We start from the raw sequence: 10,008 nt of genomic DNA, 5'->3' as shown, positions 1-10,008 counted from the left end.
TGAGTTCCAAGACAACCAGGGCTACACAGAGAAACCCTGTCTCGAAAAAAAAAAAAAAAAAGGCACACACACACACACACACACACACATGCCCTGTGTTGATATACTTCAGTTAACAAGAACAGTTGTCCAAGAGTGAAACTACAGAAGCCAACAGGCAAGGTTGGTGCCTTTAGGAATATTCCCAGAACTATGTACTTTGATAGATTATGTCTTTTGTCTTTTGTTTTGGCAGGTGATACTATCTACATGCTGATTGCTGCAGCCTGAATGGTACTTCCATCACAGAGTCAGTTGTGCTAAGGTCTGGTGACCTACTAAGGTCTAGAGCCCTGTTACAATAACCTGCTCAGAGCATATATTAACTGTATGTTTATGATTTCAGGACTGACCATTTGGTATTGGATAATCAGCTGAGGGAAGACTATTTCTCCTGGCTCTCAGCATTACCTAGTTGCCTGTAGTTCTTTGTCTAGGGTTAGAGCCTCGTGAGATTTTCCCATAATCTATCTGCTGGTGTCATCCTTGTCAGATCTTGCTTAAGTAGCCATGTTGCTGAGACTTCATAGTTTCTATGACATTTCTAGGGGATGCAGTCTGAGAGAAAACTTCTTGGTCTCTTACACTCTTTCTGCCTACTCCCTTTCTCCATGATCCCTAAGCCATAGATGCAAGGGTTAGGTTGCATATGGATCAGTTTGGGCTGGGCACCACAGGATTACTTGTTCTCTGTGATGGGTGCAGTACATATTCCATTGAGTAGCCACATAAATAACACCACCAAATTTGATTTTTCTGTGGTGCTCTCTGTCTTTTGTAAAGATAAGTTTCTTTAATGAGGGGTGATTGTTACACTTGTATATATGGGTGTAAGGATAAATATTTATAATACAGTTAAGAATTGTGCTGGTTTAGTAAAGTGGTGGTTGTAGATTCTGTGCAAAGATCAATTCATCACTAGCCCTGGGTAGTTGGCTGGGTTTCTGGTACGAGGTATCATTTCCATCTTGTTGAGCAGGCCTTATTTTATTTGGGGATGAATGAAAATGTAAGGAAGAAAAGGATGAATAAAAAGATTATGGGGTGGAATAAAGAAAGGGATAGAAAAAGGTTTGAGGCAAGCAAGGATCAAAATACAAGCAGAAACAATGAATAACAAGCCAGACTGAAAGGCAGGCAGGCTCATCTAAGAGAGGATGCAGCCAAATAGAGATCTGCTGGTTACTTCCAAGATATTCATGCCCCTCCTGCACCCTTAGAAATATCATGCTGTGCTGGTTGATGTTGAAGTTCTTGGCTGTCATTGTTGGCATGACTATTGGTTGTTCTGGAAGTTTGTATGGCAACTTCTGGTAACACAATTGCTAGTCCTCAGGGAGTCAGCTTTCAAGTCAGAGCCAATGTGTATCATCTAGGTCCTAGCCTATAATGTTTGGGGAGGCTCTTGTACTCCCCTGACCAATAACTCAAAGTGGGGAGTTCTTGCCAGGCCCAGCATGACTGCCTAAGGGGTGTTGTGACACAATTCCTGCCCCTGAAAGCATTGCCAAGCTGTTGATCACCACATGTGCTGATTGACTGCCATTGGCCTGGATCTGATCTGCTGTCTGATCTATGTGTTATACTTTCAATCTCTCCTTCTAGAGAATACACTTCCCCCATTACTCAAAGCTAATAACACCATAATAAATGAAACAGATGTGGTTCTCAGGAATGAGGAATGGAGGTGGTCATGAGGCTGTGGTGGATGAGGGACAGGCCTTACCCTTGACCTTGATGGCTATGAGAAGAATCTAGACAACATAACCACAGAGGCCATAAAAGCTACATGGCCCTTTGTAGAAATTACTCCTAGCAAGAGTTGGCCTTGAACCTGGAATTCTGTGAGGAGATGCATGCACCCTATGGTTGAATGACTGCTGGATTAGTTAGCCAGGATGAACTGGGGGATATCAAGGATAGAGAGTTAAAGTGGGTTCAAGAAGAAAAGTCATGGATATAGAAAGAAGGAGAAATCTATAGAAAGCAAGGAAATGATAAATGGGTTTATCTTATAGGAGGAAGGCTCATATATGATTAAGAAACAAATATTATTAGAGAGCACATGAAGCCATGCCATTTACAAAGATTAGAGAATTAAAAGATGATGTACAAGCATATGAAAAGTTAGTACTTCCTTCTCCTAGTTACTTGAAAGATTGGCAATGACAATGCCTGGAGAGATATCATAGAGAGCTAACTGCTTCACTTGCATAAAATAAGAAGCTTTATAAGAAATCATTTTAACCTTAGTAGTCTGACACCTTTCTGTTCTTACATAAAAACAGTTACTAAAGACTGCTGTCTGCGGTACCAGGAAACCGCAAGAGCTGTGCCCAGCTACCTGTGCAGAACAGGCTGTGTAAAAATTATAAGGAAATGTACTTTTGCTTTGTGTTTAGCTTCTGTTATAAGAAAACAGGAGTTGGAACTAATGATGCAGTATTTTTAGAATTTATGTAAATTTAAGAATTTCTAAAAAAAATAATTAACAATGGCCAAAGCCTTCACGATATAGCTTTAGTAAATAAAGGACTGGGTTCAGGCTCTCAGGTCAAAATGAGTCATCTCCTTTGAAATGTAAGAGAAAGTTGTATGAAATATTAAATGGACATGGTTAACCTTATGTTGAATGTATTCTATGAAAAAAAAAATTAGTCTGCGGTCAATAGCCTAAACCAGAATTATGTGGAATTATGCTGTCTTAGGGTTTCCATTGCTGTGAAGAGACACCATGACCAAAACAACTCTTATAAAGACAAATTTAATTGGGGCTGGCTTAGAGTTTCAGAGGTTCGGTCCATTATCATGGCCAGAAGCACGGCAGCACCCAGGAAAATGCGGTGCTGGAGAAGGAGCAGAGTTCTACATCTTGATCAGAAGACAACCAGGAGAGACTACTTCTTTTGTGTGGAATGTAAAACCATGCCAGGAAGTTTGGTAAGGTAGAGCAAGCAGGTCAAGACCCTGAGACTCAGTGGGCACACACCTGAGGCTTAGGCAACTCCCAGCTCCCTGCCAGACTCTTGACTTGAAACATGTGTCATGCGCCTCACCTAAAGAAATGTGTCCTATGGTCACGTATGCTCAAAACAGAGTTTTCCATGCTAATGAGGTACCTAGAGGCCTGGAGGGCTTAGTCAATAAGCTTCCCTTCCCAGACATTTCTCCCTGCAAAAGGTATTTAATCTCAGGCCCACCTTCAAAACTTGGGTATGGTTTTACGGATCCATTTTCCACCATGACAGTAAACAGTTTAGAACCATGGACTGTCTATTTTCAAAAAGATCCACCATGGGGAGCCATGAAGAAGGCCTACAGAGCCTCAACTTAGTTCTCCCATAGAAGGCCTCTCTATACTCCCAACAACAAAAGCCACCAAGCCTACCTTCATCAATCCAAGGACAATCACCCTGTGAGACAAGCTGGAGTTATCCTTTTCCCCCAACCCCAGGCTAGACGATGCCCCTAGCCCGTGGGTGCCCCACCCCACCCCTACTCCATTCTCTGCTCTTCCACAACTCTGTCAGCAGCACCTGGATATCCAAGAGTCTAAGAACCCCAAGGCCCTGGCTTTGTCGCAGGCCTGGGGACCCCCAAACTAGCTCTGGCTTTCCCACATCTCAGACTTTGCTTTCCCACCCCTGAAGGGGTGCTTTCGCACTTCTGAACAGCCCAGGTAGGGTAAGCACAGTCAAAATTCCTGTGTTCTGCCTCCCCATGTGACTGTGCCCTGTGGCAGGGTGGACTTGGGTTAAGCACTGGCCCTTAAGGTCACCTACACAGTTTAAGCACTTCTTCCAACAAGGCCACATATACCCCAATAAGGCCATATCTCCTCATAGTGTCACTTCCCATGGACCAAATGTATTCAAACCACCACATATGCGTTGTGTAGTAAACTCTTCTGAAATTAAAACTTTCTATTTTGGAGGGAAGCTCATTAAGACACAGGATGTTCTAAAGCAATGGTTTTCAACCTGTGGGTTAAAACCCCTTTGAGGATTAAAAGTCCTTTTCACAGGAGTTGCAGATCAGATATGCTGCATATCAGATAGTTACATTTTAATTCATAACAGTAACAAAATTACAATTATGAAGAGTAGCAATGAAAATAATTTTGTGCTTGGGGATCACCAAAACAATGAGGAACTGAGCCAGGCAGTGGTGGCGCACACCTTTAATCCCAGCACTTGGGAGGCAGAGGCAGGCAGATTTCTGAGTTCAAGGCCAGCCTGGTCTACAGAGTGAGTTCCAGGGCAGCCAGGGCTATACAGAGAAACCCTGTCTCGAGAAAAAAACAAAAACAAAAAAACAAAAACAAAACAAAAAACAAGAACAAACAACAAAAAATAAAAATAAAAACAACACGAGGAACTGAATTAAAGGGTTACAGCGTTAGCAAGTTTGGGAAGCACTGTTCTAGGGGGGATTGGAACATCACATCCTGCAGAGAAGCTCAGTTAAGCCCAGGAAGTAAGCAATGCAAAGGCTGTAGGAAGTCCCTGAAACCGACCAGATAAACTAAGCACCTCCCCTCCCTCCCTACATATATTGCTGATATAGCTGCCTTTGAATCATTTCTGATACTATAAGTCATCATTCACCCACACTCCTGGGAGTAATCCCAATAAAGCTCATTGGCTCACCAAGTTGGACTTGGATGGTATCCTTACTTTGGTCTGTTGTCAGCTCCTTATCTAAGGCAAGTAGGTGTTCATGTCTCCCTAGGAAAAGTGTCACACAAACCCTGTGTATTTAGAATGAGACTTGCAGGGAGATTTTTTTTTTCCTCTTTCTTTCCTGTTAAGGCCTGAGTACCTACTGCCTGTTGAGCCAGGCATTTTGTGCTGTTACTAATGTTACAAGGAAACGTTTTCATGTGCCTTTACTACTCTTACTAGGAACCTTTCTCATGCCCAAGTTGATTGCACATTCTGTTATGTTCTGTCCTTTGGTGTTCTTGGAAACCCCAAAATCACAATACAAGTCAGATAGAACTGCTTTGCATAGTTAGCCACAATAAGCTTGGACCCGAACCAGCCGTATGGCAGCACTTCCTGCACCCGTGTATGAGCTTTTGTGGTTTTTGCCTTTGTAAGCTACCCCTGGGATGGACCCCAATATAAGAGAGACCCCTACACCAATATAAAAGTATCATTTGGAATAAGACTTCCATTTTGAGTAGGGGTTGAGTGAAGTTTTAAGTTCCCAAGACTTCTCTGGGAATTGACATCCTACCTGGCAGAAAGAATCAGGTACTTGGGTAACTGACATCATGGTTGGCAAGTTAAGACATGAATGTTAGACAAGGCAAGTCCCCTGACGCAGTTGAATAACCCAACCAATGGGAACAGGATAAATGTGCAACAAAGACATTATCTAAGGAAGTCCCCATCCCTAAATCCTGATCAGTGGAATAACTTAGCACAGATGTTTGTGAATTTCAAAAAGGTCTGTAGGATTCTGGTTCAGGCTTGCAATCATTTCCTGAGTCTGTTTTGCAGCCCTGATTGATCAGTCCTGGGGCAAATGCTCAATAACCTATCCCTGTCTGACTGAGATTGGTGTTTATATGCTTTGTGGACTCCTGGACTCAAACATTTTCTTGTTTGTCTGTTTTTGAGATAGGGTAACGCTATGTAGCCAACACTGACCTGGGACTGATTATGTAGATCAGGCTGACCTCAAACTCAAAGATACCCATCTGCCTCTGCCTACCTAGTGCTAGGATTAAAGGCATAAACAACTGCACACGACTGGGAATTTACCTTTTTATTGAAAATAGCCTATTTTTCATACACTATATTCTGATTACAATTTTCAGCCCCTCCACTCCTCTCAGTTCCTCTCCACTTCCACCCCCATCCAGATCCACTCCTTTCCTGGGCCTCTTCAGAAAAGAACAGGCTGCTAAGAGAGAACAAAACACAACAAAAGAAAATATAATAAGATAAAGCAAAAAAAAAAAATCACATCAAAGTTGGACAAGGCAAACTAATGGAAGGAAAAGCGCCAAAGAGAAAACACAAATATTAGAGGTCCATTCACTCACCTACTCAGGAGTCCTAGCAAGTGTAAGGCCCTGGGTTAGGTCCTCGGCTCTGGAAAAAAAAAAAAAAAGAGTACTAAACTAGGAGCCATAATATATACACAGAGGAGCCAGCAGCGAAGACCTGTGCAGGCTCAGTGCAGGCTGCTTCAGTCTCTGTGAGTTCATATGAACTTTGCTCATGTTGATTTACAGGGCCTTGTTCTCCTGGTGTCCTCCATCCCCTCTGACTCTTACATTCTTTCTGACTCCTCTTCTAGGAGCTCCTCCCTGCACTCTGAAGGGAGGAATTTATGGAGACATCCGATTTAGAACGGTGTGTTCTAAAGTCAGCCCCTGCCCTGTCTCTGCGCAGTGTCTGGCTGTAAGCCTCTGTACCTGTTCCTGTCTGCTGCAAGAGGAAGCCTCTCGGATGATGGTTGAATAAGGCAGCAACCTATAAGTATTACAAAATATCGTTGGGAATCATGTTATTACTACTTTTTTTTTTTAAAGACTAGTAGTATTTGGGGCTACCCTAGGTATCTGGGCTATCTAGTCTCTGGTTCTTGATCACCTAACTAGTATCAGATATGATTTCCATCTTGTGGGGTGGGCTTTAAGTCAAATCAAACATTGGTTATGCCACCATTGCGCTAGCATTAATATGGAGAGGTTGCTGTTTGCCTTTCTCCTTTGGTAGCCTGCAGAGTACTTCCCAGTACCAAAGACACTAGAATGTAGGGGTGGATGTTCTATATTGGCACCAAGTCGATCACTCCATGTTTACTGGTGTGTGTGTGTGTGTGTGTGTGTGTGTGTGTGTGTGTTGTCTTCAGCAATGGGGCTTTGCTGTCATTTTGAAGAAAGAAACCTATTGTCTTTGCAACAGCCTGGCTTGTTTGGGGGATCTGCTTGGGACACATTTGGCTAACAACTCATATGGATAAAACCCAGTCCCAACAACTGGGACATTTTTAAATACCATTTTCTTTTTTTTAAGATTTATTTATTTATTTATTTATTATATTATTATATTATACTGTAGCTGTCTTCAGACACTCCAGAAGAGGGAGTCAGATCTCGTTATGGATGGTTGTGAGCCACCATGTGGTTGCTGGGATTTGAACTCCGGACCTTCAGAAGAGCAGTCGGGTGCTCTTACCCACTGAGCCATCTCACCAGCCCTTAAATAGCATTTTCAATGGAGAAATTGAACTTACTTTGGTAGATTACACCTATAGTCACAGCACTTGGAAATCCGAGGAAGGAGGACTGCCATGAGCCTGAAGACAACCTGGGCTACAGAGTGAGACTTTGTCCAAAATAAGGGGAAACAACAACAACAGGAAAGAGAAAAAAAGAAAGAAAATTAAAAAGAGCCTGAAAGATGCCTCATAATGTGCTTGCTAGCAAGCCTGAAAAACAGAGTTCAAGCCCTAGGATCCCTGTGATGGAATGAGAGATCCAGCGAATGTGAATGCTGGTGAATGTCATCTTACCTTCCTCCCTGTACCCCTCAGGAACAGGGACACAGAGAGCAGGACAGGGAGACAGAGAGAGACTGAGAGACACAGAGAAATGTTTCATACCCTCCTCCAAAAAAAAAAAAAAAAAAGATTAAAAAGGAGGTAGAGGTTATGAAATGACTCAGAGTGGAAGGTGCTTGCCACCATGCCTAAAGATCTGAGCTCAGTACAGGAGGACACATCATGGAAGGAGAGAACACTATATGATGAGGCATCATCTAGCCTCACAGGCTCAAATATGTACACATACATACATACATACATACATACATACATACATATGCATGCACGTACACACAAACCACATGCTACATAAAAATTAAATTCACTGTTTTTTGATTTGAGACAGGATCTCTATGCATAGTCTTGGCTACACTGGAACTCACTATGTAGACCAGGCTGACCAGGCTGGCTTTGAACTCAGAGATCTCTCTGCCTCTGCCTCTGCCTCTGCCTCTCTGCCTCAGCCTCTGACACCTGCCTCCTGCTTCCTCCTCCTACTTCTTCCTCTTGCCTCATCCTGCCTCTTCCTCCTCCTCCTGCCCCCTCCTCCTGCCTCAACCTACCTCCTCCGCCTACTGCATACTCCTACCTCTTCCTCCTGCTTCTTCCTGCTTCCTCCTGTCTCCTCCTGCCTCCTCCTCTGGCCTCCTCCTACTGTCTCCTCCTGCCTCCTCCTCCTGCATCTTCCTGCCTCCTCCTGCCTCTTCCTGCCTCCTCCTGCCTCGACCTGCCTCCTCGTGCATCCTCCTCCTGCCTCTTCCTGCCTTCTCCTGCATCCTCCTGCCTCAACCTGCCTCCTCCTGCTGCCTCCTCCTCATGTATCCTCCTGCCTCAAACAGCCTCCTCCTGCCTCCTCCTCATGTCTCCTCCTGCCTCTACCTGCCTCCTCCTGCTTCCTGTTCCTGCCTCAAACTGCCTCCTCGGCCTGCATCCTCCTGCCTCTTCCTCCTGCCTCCACCTACCTCCTCCTGCATCCTCCTCATGTCTCCTCCTGCCTCAAACTGCCTCCTCCTGTCTCCTCCTGTCTCCTCCTGCCTCCTCCCCTGCCTCTTCTTGCCTCCTCCTGCCTCCACCTGCCTCCTCCTCCTGCCTCCTCCTCTGACTCTTCCTGCCTCCTCCTGCCTCCACCTGCCTCCTGCCTCCTGTTCCTGCCTCAAACTGCCTCCTAGGCCTGCCTCCTCCTGCCTGCACCTGCCTCCTCCTGCATCCTCCTCATGTCTCCTCCTGCCTCCTCCTGCCTCATGCTGCCTCCTCGACCTTATCCTCCTGTCTCATCCTGCTTCCTGTCTTCTCCTGCATCCTCCTGTCTACTCCTCCTGCCACCTCCTGCCACCTCCTGCCACCTCCTGCATCCTCCTACCTCCTGCATCCTGCCTCCTCCTGTCACATCCTGCTTCCTCCTCCTCCTGCCTCAACCTGACTCCTACTGCTGCATCCTACTGCCTACTACTGCCTCCTCTTGCCTCCAAGTGCCTCCTCCTACCTCCTCCTTCTGTATCCTCCTGCCTCCTCCTGCCTCTTCCTGCCTCCTCCTCTTCTCTCCTCCTGCCTCCTCCTGCCTCTTCCTGGCTGCTCCTCCTCCTGCCTCCTCCACCTGCCTCCTCCTGCCACCTCCTCCTGCCTCCTTCAGCATCTCTCTCCTCCTGCGTCCACCTGCCTCCTCCTCCTGCCTCCTCCTGCATCCTCCTGCTTCTTCATGCCTCCTCCTCCTCCTGCCTCCTCCTGCCTGCTCCTCATGCCTCCTCCTCATGACTCTTCATGCCTCACCCTCCTGATTCTTCCTGCCTCCACTTCCTGTCTCTTCCTGTCTTCTCCTGCCTCAACCTGCTTCCTCATCCTGCCTCCTCCTACCTCCTCCTGCCTCCTCCTCCTGCCTCAACCTGCTGCCTCCTCCTACCTCCTCCTGCATCTTCCTGCCTACTCCTGCCTGCCTCAACCTGTCTCCTCCTGCTTCCTCCTCCTCCTGCATCCTCCTCCTGCCTCCTCCTGTCTCCACCTGCCGCCTCCTCCTCCTGCATCCTCCTACCTCCTCCTGCCTCAACCTGCTGCCTCCTCCTACCTCCTCCTGCATCTTCCTGCCTACTCCTGCCTGCCTCAACCTGCCTCCTCTTGCATCCTCCTAACTCCTCCTGCCTCCTCCTGCATCCTCCTGGCTCATCCTCCTTCCTCAACCTGCCTCCTTCTCCTGCCTCCTCCTGCATTCTCCTCCTGCCTCCTCCTCATTGTGCCTCATCCTAGCTCCTCCTGTCTCAGCCTCCTGTCTCCTTCTGCCTCCACCTCCTGTCTCCTCCTGCCTCCTCCTGCCTCCTCCTGCCTCCTGTCTTCTCCTGCATCTTTCTGTCTACTCCCCCTGCATCCTCCTACCTCCTCCTGCCTCCTCCTCCCTCCTCATTCCTCCTCCTGCCT

This window comes from Mus caroli, chromosome X (assembly GCF_900094665.2).
Source record: "Mus caroli chromosome X, CAROLI_EIJ_v1.1, whole genome shotgun sequence".
NCBI classification, from domain to species: domain Eukaryota; kingdom Metazoa; phylum Chordata; class Mammalia; order Rodentia; family Muridae; genus Mus; species Mus caroli.
This window is presented reverse-complemented; position numbering follows the sequence as displayed.